Below are 18,414 nucleotides of genomic sequence, written 5' to 3'. Positions count from 1 at the left end.
AGCAAATTCCTCATCACATGGGGCGTTTGGTGGCTGTGTGGGTGAGAAAAATCGTAATTTGATCGTGATTTGGAAACGTGCCGGCAGGTTCCAAGGGGTGCAGTTTCTGGAATCACTGAAGACATAGCAGATAGTCTTGGCTCTGAAACGGAGTCTGTGGGTGGCCGGGATGGGGTGGGGGGGTGGAGAAGGGGTGTCCCAGGCTGGGGTGTCTCTGATAGGTGGGTGTCACGTGGTTTTTGGTCTATCTGCTATTTCTGAGGAAATGCTATCTGTTATTTCCATCTGATTTGTCATGAATCTTGGGCCAAGATCCAGCAGATCTGGGCCTTTTTTTCCCTCATCTGTAAAATCAGAGTTTGGGTGCACTGGGAGGGCAGCAGGACTGAACTCTGGGGCTCAATCTCCCCTGGGGGGTGAATGTGAGCCAAACCTTTGTCGGGAGCTCCATTTGGAGGCACGAATCACTGGCCTTATTAGCCACAGGCATGCTCTCGGACCCAGCGGTCCTGCCCTGGACTCTAGTCCAGGGATGGAGACAGATTTAGGTATGTGCTCATTTACTCAGAAAAAATTTTTTGACAAGCTAAATGTTGAAGAGGGTAAGGGCATGGCTAAATAAACCAAGGCAATTGGTTCAATGGAATATTGTGTAGACATTACAAATTATGTGTTCAAAGAATATTAGCACAACAAATGTTCATGATATGTTATTAAAACTGTAAAAAGTAGACAGAATGTTGAACTGCATGATACTAATTTTGCGTCGACGACTAATTCTGCATCGAATATCTGAGACACACATTTGCATGAAGAAAAGTCTGGAATGAAAGTCACCACATGTGAACAGAGCCCCTAGGTGATTCCTACCAGGAAACTTTCTCCCACAGCACTCGCAGTGACCTTGCTCTCCTCCCTGAGCCCCGCCTGACTGGACCTGTCCCCAGGCTGCATATCAGGCCTCCTCCTTTACCTTGACTCAGCCATGTACCTGGGGCCTTATTCTGTCTCTTAACTGCCCAATAGCTCAATACCTAACTCTTTAAGGTTTCTGTCTTTCCTGAAAGAGTCCTTGTCCCCTGTCCCTTGAAATAGGCGCTTGCTCTCGGTGTCCTACAGTTTGTTCAGCCAGGATAATAGAAGGCAGTAGATCCCTAAAGGTTACTGGGTCATTTCATCCTGCTGCATTCATTCATTCACTCATTCATTCATTCCAGCAGGACCCCTGGATGCAGTGACAGCCCAGAGCAGTCACTCTCACAGTGTCACCGTGTGCGTCAGGCCCTGTGACCGTCACTAAAGGCAATGAGGAGAGCAGGGGCGGCCTCGTACATGAGGCAGAAGTGGCTTTTGGTTCCTCTCTCACTGGGCTGGACCAGGATTATGCTCACCCTCATGCTTCTTTGCCTAAATGCTATCGTGTACATTTACACCGTTATTCACACGCAAACGTAAAGCAAGCTCCGATGCCTCTCTCAGGCTTCCTGTGGAACAAAAGAAATGGTGGCAACTCACCCCGAGGAAGGAGGCGCTGCATCTTTCCAAATAACTGGAATTTGTTTATTTGTTGATGAATGAAGTGAGCTGTGCAGGTGGAGTGAAATTACTCCTGTAAATCAGTAAAAAGGTGGCTCCAGAAAGCCGCGTCCGCGAGGTTTCTGAGAGATGTTTCGCTCCCTGGGTGCTAACCCTGGGAAAAGGTCACGGCCTTTCACAGAGATGGGGATCCATTACTTTAGAGGTTAAACTCTGGTATTTAAAATAAAATAATAATTGCTCAGGTTTCCGCAAGCCTAAGACATCTGTTGTAGTTTTATTAATAGGTGCTATTGATTAAAAACGATTATTGGACATTTTTCTAGCTCGAAGTGATGCTTCATTCACTTCTGAACAGCACGCTGTTCTGAACAGTTGCTGTTTCCTTTCCTAGTAAGGCTGAAACAAGGCCGACCCTCCCCGGAGGGAATTAAAGGATATGATCAACAAATGAGTCCACGCCAAACTAAAAATGGATGCGTTTTGCTTCATCAGACTTGGGACGTGACTTACAGCTTTGCTGGCTCACCACTCCAGTCAGGCTGATGTGTGCAGCTAAGCTCAATCAGTATGTCAATGGGAGGCCAATCAGCAAAACAGAAAAGCCCGGAAACCAGTATGAAATGGGCTTTGCAGATACAAAATGGCCAAACGTTGGTGATTCCATATGGTTAACCTAATGCTTCCACCGGTTTCCTGCCAATGTCTCCCCCAGCCAAGCCAGGTGGAGTGTGCGGACAGGAGTGCCCAGCCGCAGAGCTGGGGGGCAGGGTGGAGCTGGGGGAGGGTGGGGAGAGGAGGAAGCCCGCACTGGCCTGCTGAGGGGCCACTCAGAGGCAGGGAACGTAGAAGTCACGTCCAGGCATCACAGCCAGATGCAAAAGGCAGGGCCACGACCTGGGAAAAGTGCCACCGCAGGTAGATTCCTTTGCTAATTCCCTTCTGGCTGCTCTAAGTCATCCTTCTTGGTCCTGGTGGCTGCGTGACTGGAGCTGCATGCACGCCCACAGGGCTCTGCTGAGCACGGTGCTGTGCAGGCATAATTCTGGGGGTAACTGTCTGTTTCCCCTCACTGCTCCTCGGTCACTTAGCATCACAAATACAATTTTCCGGATGCCTATGTCTGAGCTGTGTGACTGAGTGGCTGTTTACACAGTGTGGTTTGAGGAGGTGTTAGGGGTGGGGCTGTGTCTGCCAAAAAGGTACACCGATGTCTACCCCCGAGTACCTGTGAATGCGACCTTACATGGAAACAGGGTTTTTGCAGATACAGCCGTGTTGACATGAGATTGTACTAGATCACAGGGAGCGCCAGTCCAACACCTTGTGTCCTTATGAGAAGAGGGAAATTTGGACACAGGGACACAGACACACGGGAGAGTGCCATGTGACCAGAGAGGCAGAGATTGGAGTGAGGGGTCTACAAACCAAGGGACGTCAAGGACTGCTGGCCACCACTGGGAGCTGGAAGAGACAGGAACGATCCCCTCACCATCCAGAGCCTTCAGAGGGAGCAGAGCCCTGCTGATACCTCCATCTCAGACCTAGGGGGGTTACATTTCTGTTGTTATAAGCCCTCAAGCTCATGGTAACTTGTTATGGCAGCCCCAGGAAACGGATACAGGAGGTACCGTGAAAAGCTAGCAAAGGTGGTTACCCGAAAGAACTGAGGCTTGCCCCTCAACTTCCAGAAGCATCTCTCTACTCCCCTTCCCAGGACCAGCCATGTCTGAAACAAGTGTTGATAATGTGGCTTCTTCCATTCCAGATTGCAGACGGAAGGCGGTCAAGGTCAGGAGTGAGGGAAAAACCTCACAGGGTATTTGAAAGAAAGAAAATATTTCTTTCCTTCCTTCCCCCCTCCCTCTCTTTCTGCCTTCCTAAATTTTTCTCCAAGTCCCACTCACTACCTGCGTGTGATTGGTTCACAGGTGTGTTCGACAGACTGTAGGAAGCAAGTGCGTCCGGCTCGCATTTGGATCTTGGAACAGTCACTGGGTCGCAGCATCTGTGCCTTCGGGGAGGCAGGAGTACGTGGCGATCCCTTCCCCTTCCTCTCAGGACGTGTCTCTCTTGCTTCATGACAGAATGTTCTAGCAGGCTGGGCTGGTTTCATGCTCCTTTCAACACGGTGCAGAAAAGTGTGAAGAATGGATGCAAACGGAGTCCCAGCTGCTGTGAATTATTGGCTCTCTCTCTCTTTTTTTCAGAAAGCTATTGTTGGACATCTTTACAGAAAGCAACACATAGATCTTTCCATATCTCTGTCATCTGTGTGAACCCCTCGAGGGGCACTGGGCTAGGTGAGGGCAAAGTCGTTGCAAAGGATCTCAAGCAGGAAGGAAGCAGCTGGGGGTGAGGCTGACAGAATGGCCTGGAGTAGAAGCCACTTGGTTGCAGAATTTCTTCAGGGGCGCTTGGGCACTCTGGCTGAGACAATTCTTAGTCATTCAGAACCGTCCCAAGCATGGCCCCAGTCCCCAATCTGACAACTAAAATCCGCCCCCTGTGCCACTTACCACCGGAAATTGCTTGTTGCCTATGCTGCTGGATATTGCTGGACGCCACCTTTGACACAGAAGGCTGCTTCCTGTGCACACCTGAGACTTTCTGCCTGTGGGCTTGCAGCCCTCGGACAGACCCAGGCAGCTGGGAGGGCTGCAGGTGGCCCCGATGACTGTGGGGGGGGCTGGTGAATACTCCAGCTCCTCACCCTCGGTCGGAGCAACGTGGACCTGTGCCAATCCATGTGACATCCATTGACGGGGGCGTCAGGGCTGTTTGCTGCACGAATGTAGTGTCCCGTTTAATGGATGCTGCAGAAACTATTTCCAAACTCATCCTCCCTTGATAAAAGCTAAAAAGGCAGGCGTGCTTGTACTGTGCAATCCAGGCCCTCGCTTACTGATGCTGGAATGTGCACAGCAGCCGAGTGGTCTGCCAGCGGGTTCAGCCAGAGAGCTTGCACGGTACCCAGCCCAACAGTCCTGGCCCAGGGACACGTGGCTCCAGCGAGACCTCGCCTGCCTTAAAGTAGAGCACATGCTCAAGACAAGTTGCTTTCATTATGCTGACGACGATGAGGATGGTGCTGATTCACGATAAATGACTTTAACAAGAAAAATGATACGACGTCGGAAATGACAGAACATTAGATGTCGTTGTGGAGACACATAAGCCCCTGTGGAACCCGTAGATGTTCACATTCTTCACCAGGCATGAACACCCGGAAACAGGGAGCCATCGGGTCCCTCCGGGCACTGGTGATAACACGCATCACGGATTCGAGAGGCACGGCTGTGGGCGTCAAGTTCCTCCTCCCTCTGAAATGTTTTAGTCAGGTCGGCTGCACATCCACGCAGTATTTCTTGGGCCTAATTTCTGCGTAGACTTGTCCCCCTCTGGAGAAGGAGGCTGCACTCGGCTCTGGAGTGTTTTCCGGGGTCTCCATTCCTTCATTAGCTCCTTTAGGTGCCTCGAGGTGTTTCTCCCTCTTAATTTCAGGTGAGAGGTTGAGCCAATTGCGTTCTTGAGCTGCCTTCTTTTAAAAAACAAAACAGAACGGAACAAATCAGAAGTGGCTTTTCGTCCAGCCTCTCTCCAATGACCCGAGAGCCCAGGGAGGGGTGTACAAGGGTGTGTGTGTGTTGGTGCACGTGCTTCTGGTTGACTGTGTGAATGCACATGGAACAGTTACCAGTAGGACTTAAAGTCAAAGTTTCTACAAACTCTAAAATTAAAAAAAAAAATTCCAATTACAGTTGGCATTCAGTATTATTTTGTATTGGTTTCAGGTGCACAGCACAGTGGCTAAACAATCAGCTATGTTACAAAGTGCCCCCCAATATCTCCAGCACCCACCTGGCCCCATACAGTTGTGACAATACTGTTGACTACGTTCCCTGTGCCGTACTTTCCATCCCTGCGACTCGTCTGTAACCGCCAATTCGTACTTCTCAATCCCTTCACCTTTTCTGCCCATCCCCCAGACCCCCTCCCCTCTGGCAACCCTCAGTGTGTTCTCTGTATCTATAGGTCTGTTGCTGGGGTGTTTTTTGTTGTTGTTCAGGTTTATTGTTCTTTAGATTCCACATATACATGAAATCATGTGGTGTTTGTCTTTCTCTGACTGATTTCTTTCACTTAATATAAGGTCCCTCTAGGTCCATCCATGCTGTTGCAAATGGTAAGATTTCATCCTTTTTTATGGCCAAGTAATATTCCACTGTATATATGTACCACTACCTTTTTAAAAAATCCCTTAGTCTATTGATGGGCATATACACCTTTTACCATGCCCCTTGCTCCTGACAAACACCACCACAGGGTGGAAAGGGCTTTGCACTTGGAGCTGGCAGAGGGAAGGTGTGCAGAGGTAGGCACTGCCCTTGGGCTTGACCTGGGGGGTGGGAAGGAGGGCATGTGGCAAAGTGGGAGGATAGTTCATGTGGCTCTTCTTTGCTTTCTGTTTTTTGATCTTTAGGTTGGTCGTGCATAGGACACGTAAATGCAGCATTGTATTTTTTGGGGGGATTTATTTCTTGTCCAATTCTCGTGCAACACAGGCAGACAGAGCTCAAACAAACTGCATCATTTAACGCAACACAACAACTAACTCTGGGAGGAGAGGTCTGGGGACTGAGAGCTCGTTGGGCCGTGGAGTTTCAGTTTTTAGAATGAAAAAATTGGTCAGGGGATCCCTCAGGCCAGTTTTCAGCTTCCGCATTTTGGACTGCTCTGGCAGGGACCCCTCTTTCATGGTTCTCAGAGCCTCCTCCTACCTTAGGTGACTGCCAGATTAGTGAGGGGTGCCCAGCAAATGGAAGTGACCAGCACTGTGAGCGGGGACAGACACTACCCTCTGTGTTCAATGTCACGTCCCAATCTCCGACTGCGTTCATCTGTAAATTTGGCCACCACTGAGAAATGAAGTCATTGGCAACCTGGGAATACAGGTACCTTATAATGACTAATCCTCTACACCTACATCTCTAACCCATATTACTGAAGGGGAAGCAGGGAAGGAACACACATTTGGGAAGGGTGATACTTTTCTGAATCAGGCATCATTGAGTTTATTTAAAGATTATACGCATATTTTGTGTGGTTTTTATGCTGTTATAATGTTCAGGGAAGGCAGGAAATTGGAACGGTCTAAGAACTATTTGGCAGAATTCACAGTACAATGGAGGAACCATTTCAAAATCGAGAGTGATCCCGCTAGGTGAGTCAGAATCATGGGGACGAGGGAGGTGGCCATATGTCTGCATTTTGGGAGTCATATGTCTTCTTTAGGGAGTCACGAGGTATGTGCACACACACACCCCTCCCCCGAACAGTGCAGGGTGGGGCTCATCCAAGAAGAGGTCGAGAACCGTCCTTGCAGACACGAATAATTTCCCTTGGCAGGGGAGCAGGGAATAGTGGTGGGAACTGGTTATTCCCACCATTAATGGGTGGCTGAGTAGTGAGTCTGCTGGCCCTGGGGCTTTGCCTCTGCCTCCGCAGCCTTGTCTCAGAGAGATCCTTCGGGTGATCCTCAGGGGCCACAGAAAGAACAGTCTGACGTCAAAGACAGGGGTGAACTCTGGGGAGGGTGGGTGATAAGTTAGTTAGTCTTTAGTTGCTTGTATTGTTTCATTCCTTGCAGTAACTAATCAAAAGCAGAGACTAACCATTCAATGTCTCAAAACAGAGATTTTGGGTGGTATAGCTGCCTGTTTGTAGCAGCTGATGCCAGTGGTCCAGCCAGTATCCACGTGGCCCGCTCTCGTTCTCACTAACAGCACCTTCAACGCTCAGCTGAAGAGAACGGTTCCGCAGGCTCCCTGGCTGTGGAGGAAGCCATGGGCAGAGTGCAGGGCCTGGAGAGGTGCCTGCTGGCCTCCAGATGGACAGGCCCTCCGAGTCTCCTGGTTACCCTTTTCTCTTTTTCCCGCTGGATGGAGGTCATGAGAACTGGGAGTACAGCAGCTGGCTTGTAAGAAGCGTGTTTCATTGAAGACACCTGACAAAGGCGCTTAGACGTCCTGGACTGACAAAGAAGCCATGGTTTCAATGAGTCACAGGGTCACGTGGAGATTGCCTTGAAAGCCAGCCTCTCCCATGGTTCACCTGTGCAGCATGGTCTAAGGTGATGATCTGGCATTTAATGCATTTATTCGTAGTTCACATTCTTCTGATGGCTACCGGATGGCTGGCTGGTACACACCATTGGACAGAGATTATAATGAAGATGCACGAAAGACAAGACCACAGCTGTTAGCTAACCCAACGTTCATTTCAAGCCCCTCACTCTTGCCCACCTCCATTATACAGGCTGGAAAAACCACCTTTGCAGCCTCTTTTGTGGCTAGGGTGGCCATGTGTCCCAGTTCTGGCCACTGACATAGAGGCTAAAACCTCATGGGGAGGGTTCTTGAAGGGGACAGAAATGGCTGCCTTGTACTTCTTTCCTCCCTGCTGTGAATAAGGATGTGATGGTGGGTCTGAGGCAGCTACCTTGCCACCAGGAGTGCAAAGCCACGAGATTTGCAGAAACACTTGTCACGGACACCATTGAGCTGCTGAACTGACATTTAAAATCTGTAGACTCCTTAAATAACTTTCTTTGTTTCCAGCCTCATAAGTCAGATTTTTCGCTTGCTTGAAGCTCAAAGCATTCCTGACTAATGCAATGCGCACAATAAGAAACAGAAATGTCTAGTGGGATATGAAAAAAATTCAGCTTTAATAATAATCAAAGGAATAAAATTTGGCAAAGGTTTTGAAATGATGATCCCACTCAGTGCTCAAGAGGCTGCTGCGAAGTAACTGCTGTTATCCCTTACCCGCGGCACTAAAGACTGGCACAGACCTTCTCAAAAGGCAGGAGTGAATCTGTGAAGAGCCTTCAAAGAGTCACTACCCTTCGACCAAGTAATTTCACTCGGGAACCTGTCTAAAGGAAATAGTAGCAGGAATGCAGATTTACACGTGTAGTGAACCAAACTTTGTAAAACAAACGTATCTTCACAGATGTAAACTTCATGGAGTGACATTTTGTGTTTCCTTTGTCAAATTCTTTAGAAAGATCATGTATTTACTTATAAATTAGGAAAAAGCAACAAAAGCCTTTTAAAAGAACAATGCCACTGAATGCCAAGGTCTCTATCCTTGGAATGTACTGCTTTTGTGGAACTGAGAGTGAAGCATCCTCACAGTCTCTGGTTACAGGTCCACCTGTCATTTATTTCTTTTTTAATTTGGTTCTGAGAGACGGAGTTCGCCCAGCAGAGGCATCACGTGAAACTCTGCACACGATGGCATGTTCCGCTGGCTGTACTCCACATGACAATGTGTCTGCGAGATACTCGAGGATGTCACTATCCCCATTTCACGGTCAGGAACGAGAAGGGGAGGAACCGAGTGTCTTCCTGAAGGTCAGTGCCTGGGAGCAGCAGAGCCCACGCCTGGCCCGGGTGCTCTGATTCTCAGCCCGGAGCTCTTCCCTCGACGCCAGGATTCCTACCACACATGCGAGCCTGAAACGCACACCTGGTGAGAGTGACTTCCCCATCAGTTCCCTGTCAGCATGAAAGGGACCGAGGAGAGAAGCTGGCTTCACATCCAGACAGGAGAAGGGGGAGGGAGTCAAGTACAAGCTGCACCAATTATACACATTCCGCTGCCTGTTTCTGCAAACCCTGGACCCCACCATCCACCCGCATCTGCGACGTAACCAGTGTGCAGCAAAGAACATCTATTTCTGAGCTAAGGGCCAAAGCCTCATTGTTGAGAAAGAGCAAACGACACGTGCACTAAGTTGTCTAGGTCTCCGTGAGGGGCAGGGTTTCGAAGAGTCCGGGCACCAAAGCTGTGTGTGATGTGGGTGGCGCACGGGATTGCGTCTGTGAAAATGGTGAAGAGAAGCAAGTCAAGTGGCTGCGTTCACATCAGTTTCTACTCTCTCCGTGTGCACGTGGGGTGACGGTCACACTTTTAATTCTGGAAATTGACGCTCCTTGGAGATAGGCGTGACTGTGGGTTAGAGTATTCTCAAATAACATGGACAGGAAAGAGATGGTTAAACTGTTGTAAGTAACAATACAATGTTACCTAGTTTTTAGGAGAGATGAAAATCCATGCTAAGATGCAGAGCAGGAACGATACAGTCATTGCTAATGATGAGCCATAGTTAATAGGATGCTTTACAAGCGAGCTATACTCTACATAATGCTGATAGATTCCTTCTGAAAGTAACTGGCACAATAAAAGGACGTCCTGTGTCCCAGGGCTCAGTGCCCAGCCCACTTCACGCACAGCCCAGCCGGGCGGGGACAGGCCTGGGCTTCTGGACCCCACTCTCGCCTGGCAGCCCGTGCAAAGCCGCCCCAGACGGATTAGAAGTAAGAGGGTGAGCCTATCACATTTCCTCATGGACGGCTGCCCGATTTTCACTAAGCTTGTTCAGATTTATTTTACACCCCGGGCACCTGAATTGGTGCTTATTTCTAAGTCGTCAAGGGATCATTTCAGAAATGAAAATATATGGCTTCTCTGTTTCTGTAGGCCTTTGAGTTGTCTGCTCACTCTCTCCCTTGAAGTTCCTCCCCCTGCACCACCGGTTTTTAATTTATTACTTTTTACGTATCCGTTAAGTAGCAGATGTTTAAACACTTTTTAATCCGGGAAACTGCTAAGTGTAATTGCTGGGTTTGGCAGGCGGTGGTCCCGGAGAGCCTGGCTGGATGATAAGCGTGTCTGCGTGCAACACCAGAGGTCCCGGCCCCTGTCACGCCTCCAGTTATCTTTTGTCAGGTCTGGGGGGAGTTCTTCAGTCGATCAGCCGATCTGGCTTAAACTAACAGGTGTGGAAGGAAAACATCCATGCCGACTGTCACTAGGGTAAATGCGTCGTCTGCAGGGAGCTCCCGAATTCAAACAAAGACTTGCATTCTGGATGAAAGAGAGCTGAAGGCTAAAGAAGGTGTTTGTTGCCTGGCTTGATTGGGGAAGCAAAGAAGGGATCAGTGAAGTCACAGCACATCACGTCCCTCAGCTGGGAGGTGAGCTGCATGTGCCCCTTTGCCGGGATGGAGGCAGCGCGTCAAATCCTGGTGCTGCTGCTCACCGCTCTGTGACTGGGGCAAGTGACACGTCTGAGTCTCTGTTTCTAAACTGAGAACGAGCACAATTTGCAGTTGGCTTTGAAAGTCAGAAGAGAGCGGAGGACGTCAAGGGCTGGTGGGTAGAAGCAGCACCTCTCCTTCCTCTTCCCCTGCCCCCCCACCCCCCCAAAACAGAGATGCTCTAGTTTATCTCAGCAAAGGACAAAGTGGTAAATGAACCAGGGTGGGAGGGGAGTGCTTCCAGGTGGTGGGTGCTGCCAGCATGGTGTGGAGCTGAACCTTCCAGAAAACGAACATCAGCTAAGAGTCCCACTGTGTGCGTGTGTGCCCAGGGGCGGCCTGGGTGGACATGGTGTGTCCGTGGCAGGAATGACCGAGCGACTGCTCTGGGGGTCACTGCACCCCCAGCGCCTCCCACACCCACCGCATCACGTTGGTCTCTCAATCCTGCTCCCCACTTTCACTGCCGACTACCTATTTTTCCCTTAAAAATAGCACTTCATTGATTTTTTTTCTTTTCTAAAAAATAAGTTACATTCCTGCAGAAATTTGGGAAAGCACAGGCAAGCAGAAGTAAAAGTCTCGAAGTCAGTTCTGTGTTAACCTTTTGCTTACTTGCTGCCTCTCAGTCCGGGTTGAATAGGTAACTCTTTATTCTTTTTTTGTTATTACTTTGCTGAACATGGACCCACTTTTCTGAGACTTTGATTCCCACAATGCTGATGATTCCCACGGGCTGGCCACCCTCACGTGGCCCCCAGCCCGGTGCTGACCGGTGCTGACCAGTGGCCTGTCCCGTCTGCACCACGTCCTCCACCCTGACCCCTCCTCATTCACAGCTCTGTCACTGTCTATTCAGGCCACCACTGCACAAGCCAGGACTGTTCCAAAGGCCCAGCTGCTCTCCTTGCCTCCATCCTTAATTCCTCTAATTCCTGCCCTGAACTGAAGCCACTGATCCCTTTATAAGACAAATCTGATCCCGTTCCTCTGCTGCCAAAGCCATCTATTGTGCCCCTTGGCCCATAGGTAAAGTTCAAAGTCATGACCCTGCCTCCCCTGCAACCCTGACCCCTGCTCTGGGACCCTACATGTCAGCTGCGGCTGCTCTGGACTTTCTCTGGACCTGCCTTTGCCTGGAACACATCTCTTCTCCCTCTCCATCCCTGCCCCCCCTTCCCCCCACCGACCCCCTGAGGCGCAGCCTCATCCCCTTTAGGTCTCAGGGTGAATGCCACTTCTGTGATCCCCATGAGGTTGATGGGGGCTGCCGCCCTGCACCCCACCTCCCCAAGTCTCCACACCCCCCGATATAATAAATTAAAGTTCGTTCTGCATCTGCCCTCACTTCTGTGCTTGGAGTCTCTGGTCTGGATTTCAGAGCCCCCGCCAGCTCTGAAAGGGGACTGGAGGCCCTCCTGCCTTTGACCTCTAAGCATCAAAGTGCCTGGGACCACGTCCAGAGGCCTCTTGTCTTCCCATCAGCACTCTTTCCCCAGGTAATAGTATCCTTTTCCACGACTCTAAATGTCATCGGTGTTACTGACTGTCGGGGTTTGCTCGGGACTGAGGGCTTTGCAGGAATGTGGGGTTTTGCTTCAATCAGAAAAGTCCCAAGCAAACTGGGGTGGCCCCAACGGCTATACAGTGCTGGCCATTCCACCACTTTACACCTGCGGCCCCAGCCTGCCCCCTGAGCTGCAGACATGGGATGCGATGTCTAGCTGGCATTCCCATTCCACTGTGTCGTCAGCGTCTCAAAGCTGAAGTGGCCCAGACAAGGTCGGCCGGCTGGGGCCCACCAGGCCTCACCCCCCTCACCCTAACCTCTGGTTCCGCCAATCCTCACGCATGGCCGCCCGCTTCCCACCTGAAGACCTTCGCACCTGCCATTTCTTCTGCTGGGCACTCCCTTCCCTCCTCTTCCTCGCTGGCCTCTGCCCTTCCATCCTCAGAATTACTTCCTCATTGAGGCCTTGCCCCACCTCCTGCAGCCACCTTCCCTGCTTCCACTCTCCATCCTGTTACCCGGCCTCTCTCTCAAGGTACTGGCTGCAGTCGGAAACCACCCTATCAACGGCATTGCTTGTCTGTGGTCCTTATCTTTCCCTCCGCCTGCCTCCCTTGCTGTGTGGAGTCTCTCTGGTCTGAATTTAAGACAGAACCCCGAGTGAGCTAGGAAGCCACAGAAAGGCACAGAGGAGGTGTAATAATGCATGTTAACTGAGGGAAAGAAGCCAGTCTGCTGAGGATGTTGTCACTTTCCCACATCTTACTGACCACGTGTCCTCCCTCTCCCAGTCCGCACAGGCCGCCAGGGCGGGCATGCATTCCCCCAGGGTACAGGTGCCGGGAGCAAACCGGGGGACCGCTGTCGGAGCCCCGGAACACAGCACCAAGCATCTTGATGACTTGGACTTAGGATTCATTAATTTTTTTTAAAAGACTTTTTTTTGGGAGGGAGCAGTTTTGGGTTCACGGCAACATTGAGCAGAAGGCAGGGAGAGTCCCCTTCCGTCGCGCACATGCGCAGGCTCCCCCGCTAGCAACATTCTCAGAGGGGGGCGTTTGTCACAAGTGACGCACCTGCAGGGACACAGCACCTTCCTGCAGTCTGCAGCTGCCGTCAGGCCTCACTCTCGGTGTCGTACACTCTGCGGGTTTGGACAAAGGTGCGGTGACGTGAATGACGTCATGGCATCATGCAGTGTTCTCACTGCCCTGCACTTCATCGGCGCTCCGCCCCCTCCTCTCTGGGCAACCGTGGATCTTTCACTGTCTCCGCAGTTGGCCTTTTCTGGAATGTCACACAGTTAGAAGCGTAGTAGCCTTTCCAGATGGGCTCCTTCTGCTTAGTGACAGGCACTCAGGCTCCTCCCTGTCCTTCCATTCCTCCACTTCCTCCCAGCGCGGAGTGACATTCCATTGTCTGGACCGGCCACAGCTTCCCCACTCACCTGCCGAAGGGCGTCTTGCTGGCTCCCGGGTTTCCGCAGTGACGAATGCAGCTGCTGTACACACCGTGAGCAGGGTTTCCTCTGCACACACGTTTCCAGCTCTTTCGGGTAAATACCAAGCAGCGTGACAGCTGGATCGCATGGTAGGGGAAGGTTTAGTTTTGTAAGAAACCGCCCAACTGTCTTCCCCCGCCGCTGCGCCGTTCTGCGCTCCCGCCAGCAGAGACCGAGGGTCCCTGTTGCTCCACGTCCCCAACCTGCATTGGGTGGTGTCAGCGCTCCGGGTTTGGATCATTCTCACAGGTGTGTAGGTTAGTTAATTTGTGCACTAAGGAAGCTATAAAATCCAAAGAACAAAATATTTTCTATGGTGTCACCAGGTGTACATATGGTTATTGAAGTTCAATATTCATGCTCGATGTGTTTTGATTTTTGAAAAATTGCTGTACTAGCACATGGTTTGTTTGATAATCACTTTAATTTTTACTTTATAATGTGCCACGATAATTTTTATACATAACTTTTAATATGCAATAATATTCTACCATGTACATGAATCTTAATTTGTTTAACCAATTTCCTGTTGTTAGAAAATTATACTGTTTCTATATTTTTACTGTTGTTAACAAGGTTGAGACAAACACGCTAGTGAACACACGTCTTTGCCTAAATCCTTTGTTACTGCCTGTAATAAATTCCTTGAAGTAAAATGAGGGTGTTCTCAAAGCTTTTAAACTTCTGTTATATGTAACCAAATGGCTTTATGGAAAAGTTAAATGATTTTATATTCCCCCAAATATAAGAGTTTGTAATTCCTCAAATTTCACCACTATTAGGTCTGGTGAGGTTTTGTTTTTTTTAAATCTTTGTCAATTTGAATTGTATTTTTACCATTTTTGTTTCTTTGAGGCAGGGAACATTGGCTTTGAGGATTCCCTTCTGGAGAAGAGAGCAGACCTTGTTTCTATGGGCTGCGTAGGTGTCCCTAGGCAGGAAGCATCCCGGGGATGATATGGGGACAATGGGGGTGGGCAGGGTGGGAGTCGGAGGGGGCAGCCAGGGCTGAATGTGGTGCCTGAAAAAGTCATGGCTGCTGCTCTTTCCATGCGAGGTGGCAGGGACCGAGATGGGCACCCAAGTCCCACGGAATCTAAGAGGCACGTTTATTTCACCCTGACTTTTAGCATCGTCCCTCACACCTGGAGCAGCACTTGGCCCTGAAAATCTCGCTCCTGTGGCTCTGGTGCCAGGATGGCTTCTCTGACTCTCTCAGGGTTTGCCGGCGGCAGGAGGACTTCCAGATGCCCCGGGAGTCAGCATGGACGAAGGTCCATATGCTAGGTAGGCCAGAGTCCTGCAAAGAGTGTCTAGACATGGACTGTCAGCGTCTCCAGGTTCCAAAGGTGGGCCAAGCCCCGTACGGTGCCTCTCCACACAGCCACTGCACTGACACAGAGGTGGGAGGGACTACCTGGGGAGGGCTGCCCGGTGCTCCCACACACGTGAGTGCATGAGGGAAAGGCAAGGGCTCCCTCTTCCTGTGGGTAACACCAAAGAGAAATCCCCTCTCTCATTGTTCCGTTCTTATAACCGAGGGGCTCGCTGGAGGTGCAGCATAGTGAACCTAAAAGCCAAGCTCTACAAAGAGGCTGGCTGGCATTTGGCGGCGCACCGGGGCGCTCTGGTGCTCAGGCACCGTCCTACGCGGGAGACCTCATGCTGTTTAAAGTGCACGTGCAAAGAGGACTGGCATCTCCAACGGTCTATTTTACAAAAAAAGAAAAAAGAGAAGGATTTTGTAAATGCCTTTCTCTGGCATTTTCACAAGACTACAATGCTTTGTCTAATTTGAATTGTGCACTATAATTCCTCGTTTGAAATTACGGGGAGTGCAGGGAAATGCTGTCTGTCTGACTCGCTCAAACTTGACTTTCCAAGTGTTTAATGCTTAACTCTGCCAACTGGCTTGCCTGCCCAGAGTCTACTTCCAGAACTGTGGAGGGATTCCCCCTCATTCCCATTCGTCTGGGCGTGGGAACCCGGTGAGCGGCCCGTGGACCCTGTTCACCCCTAGAGCAAACTCTCTCAGCGAGCCAGCCACTGGGTCCAGCCCAGAGGAGTGTCTGGATGGATGAGGTAATTTATTTTTAAAAATATTTTATTTATTTATTGTTAGACAGAGGGGAAAGGAGGGAGAAGGAGAGGGAGAGAATCATCAATGTGTGAGAGACGCATCCATCAGTTGTCTCTTGCCCTTAGCTGGGGACCTGGCCCACAACCCAGGCATGTGCCCTGACTGGGAATTGAACCGGTGACCTTACGGTTTGCAGGCCAGCACTCAATCCACTGAGCCACACCAGCCAGGGCCAAGTCATTTATTATTCACCCTCACTGACACATGATGGTCATTTGGCACTGCAAGCAGAAGCAGACAGGCAAGTAGCCCTTCCAGAAAGGTGTTTTTATGCAGCTCAGAATCACCTCAGGTGTACTTAGTTAATTTCTAGGCAAGCACTAGCAGGTTTGATGTAGAGATGTCAGGTTTTTTTCTTACTTAGACTTCCAGCAGCAGAGTGTTGAACTAGATGTATTTTTTAAATCGCGCAGAGCACAGAAAGAAGCATCCCTTCATGCTCATTGGTGATGGTTTAATGAGAACAAATTTGAAACTTCCTGGATTTTTGACACCTCATCTCCTCAGAAGGAAGTGGGGAAATGTCCCAGGTGGGGCAGCCCACTCCTCACTCTTGTAGGTGAGTAATCCTCTCATTCATTAGCCAAACACCATCTGTGCATAAGGCCTGGGCTTGTTGTTAAGAAAAGGAAGAAGAACAGAGCAAAATCAAATGGGACCCTGGCTGGGTAGCTCGGTTGGTTAAAGTGTTGTTCCAATACGCCAGAGGTGCTGGTTCAATTCCCGGTAAAGGCACATGTAGGCGTCAACCAATGAATATATACATAAGTGGAACAACAAAAAAAATGGATATTTCTAATCAATAAATTAAAAAAAAATCAAATGGGATCCCAGAGGCAACAGGATGGGTTCTGTTGAAAGCCGGAAAGGCTTCGTAGAGGAGGTGACTTTTGAATCGGGTCTTGAAGGAGGCATAGAGGTACAGCAGTACCTGATGAAGACTAAGCGTTGTTCGCTGCATAAACACCTCACACAGCCTTTCTGAAAGATTCCTGAGTGAGAGTCTTCTCAACACGTGAGCTCGATATTCCCCCGCGAGCAGCAAAGGGCGTGACACGGGAAAACGTGCCCCATCCACTCCCCCGCCCTGTGCCGATGGCCAGTACCACTGTTTAGTTCCTGACCCTCGCCTGTGACTACTCTGCCTTCCTGTAAAGACAAAGTGTGTTGCGTTTGTTAATTAATACTTTCTAGGCAGGACAGGCACTGTTTTATTTTCTTCTCTCCATTTTTTCACTTTGAAGTTTTAAAGGATGAACATTTAGCAGTAATGATGCCCAAGGTAACGACGCGTCTTTATAAAGCACGTGGAAGCCACACGCACAGCCGCCCCTTCAGTAGGGCTTTTAAACCATCACAGGGAAGTCGTTTGCATTGGAGGGTCAGGGTGTGTAATGGGAGAAAGCCAGTCCTAGGAGGAGGGAAGCCATTGCCATCAGGGTTCTGAGCAGAGGTGGGTCTTGTTCCTAGTGACAGTTTGAGAGGGATGGGAGGCGGGGCCAGGAAGGGGTCTCTTCCTGTGGTGCAGATGGGAGAGGGAGGCGGTGAGGAAGGACAGGGCTGGGGTGTTTTACAGGCGAGGTTGTAGGATTCGCTGACAGATGGGCTCTGGAGCATGGGGAGAGAAGCAAAGGGACAAGGTCTTGGTCTCTGCCGTCCATGGTGCCATCCATTGTGATGAAGAGGGTCAGTAGATCACAGGAAGTCGAGGGAGGAGTCCATCAGCTGCTCGGTGTGGCGGGTGAGTGGGAAATGCCTCTCTTAGATTGGGTTTCCTAGAAGCAGAGCCTGAGCAAGTGATTTGAAGCACTGGGGCGGGATGGGGGGCGCTTTCAGGAGAAAGTGATGTGGGATGCTGACTAGGGCAGGGGGCTAAGCTGGGCAGGGAGCTGGCTGCAGCCGCAGTCTCATGTGAGCCTGATCCCCCGACAAGTCTGGGGCATGAATGTCACCGTGGAGTTGTCCCTCCTCGATGCACAGAGGCTGGGCGTTCGTATCTAAGAGCCAGTCCTTGGCTAGGGCAGCTGCTCGCCCCTTCAAGGGTATCAGCTTCCCAGTATTTCTGGGTGAGGTGTGTTCATCAGCTGGGGCATCTCACGTCCGCCGATGCAATGCTTCTGAAAAGGTACAGCTGTGAGCGATTAGCAGCCGACAGCCCCTGGGTGTGGGACGCGCTGGCCGGTGAAGGTGTATTTCGTCGTCTGTTAGACAACGGAGCAGAAAGGAAGAACGGGCAGCTGGGGCTCGGGAGGGCAGCTGGGCTGGGAATATGAAGTCTGGGCGGTGGGCAGTGTGTGTGGTGGGGCTGAAAGCCAGGAGGCTGGCTGAGAACAAGTTGAAGGTAATGTGGGTGAGAGGGAAGAGCCTCAAGCCCTGAGGCCGTGGGCCTCGGTGGTGGGGGTTGGGAAGAGGAGGAAGAGCCCACCAGGGAGGCTGACGTGGAGAGGCCGCTGAGGCAGGGGGGTCAGGATAGTAAGACGTCCCACACCACACCATTGGGGAATGTGTCCCTGGAAGGAGGGTGGCCGAGAAAGAGGTGGGCTGAGAGCGGCCCACTTGCCTGGGCAGAAGGGAGGTTACGGGTGACTCCGCGAGAACATTCTGAGCGGGGGGTGGG

Source organism: Desmodus rotundus, chromosome 2, assembly GCF_022682495.2.
Source record: "Desmodus rotundus isolate HL8 chromosome 2, HLdesRot8A.1, whole genome shotgun sequence".
Classification (NCBI taxonomy): Eukaryota; Metazoa; Chordata; class Mammalia; order Chiroptera; family Phyllostomidae; genus Desmodus; species Desmodus rotundus.
This window is presented reverse-complemented; position numbering follows the sequence as displayed.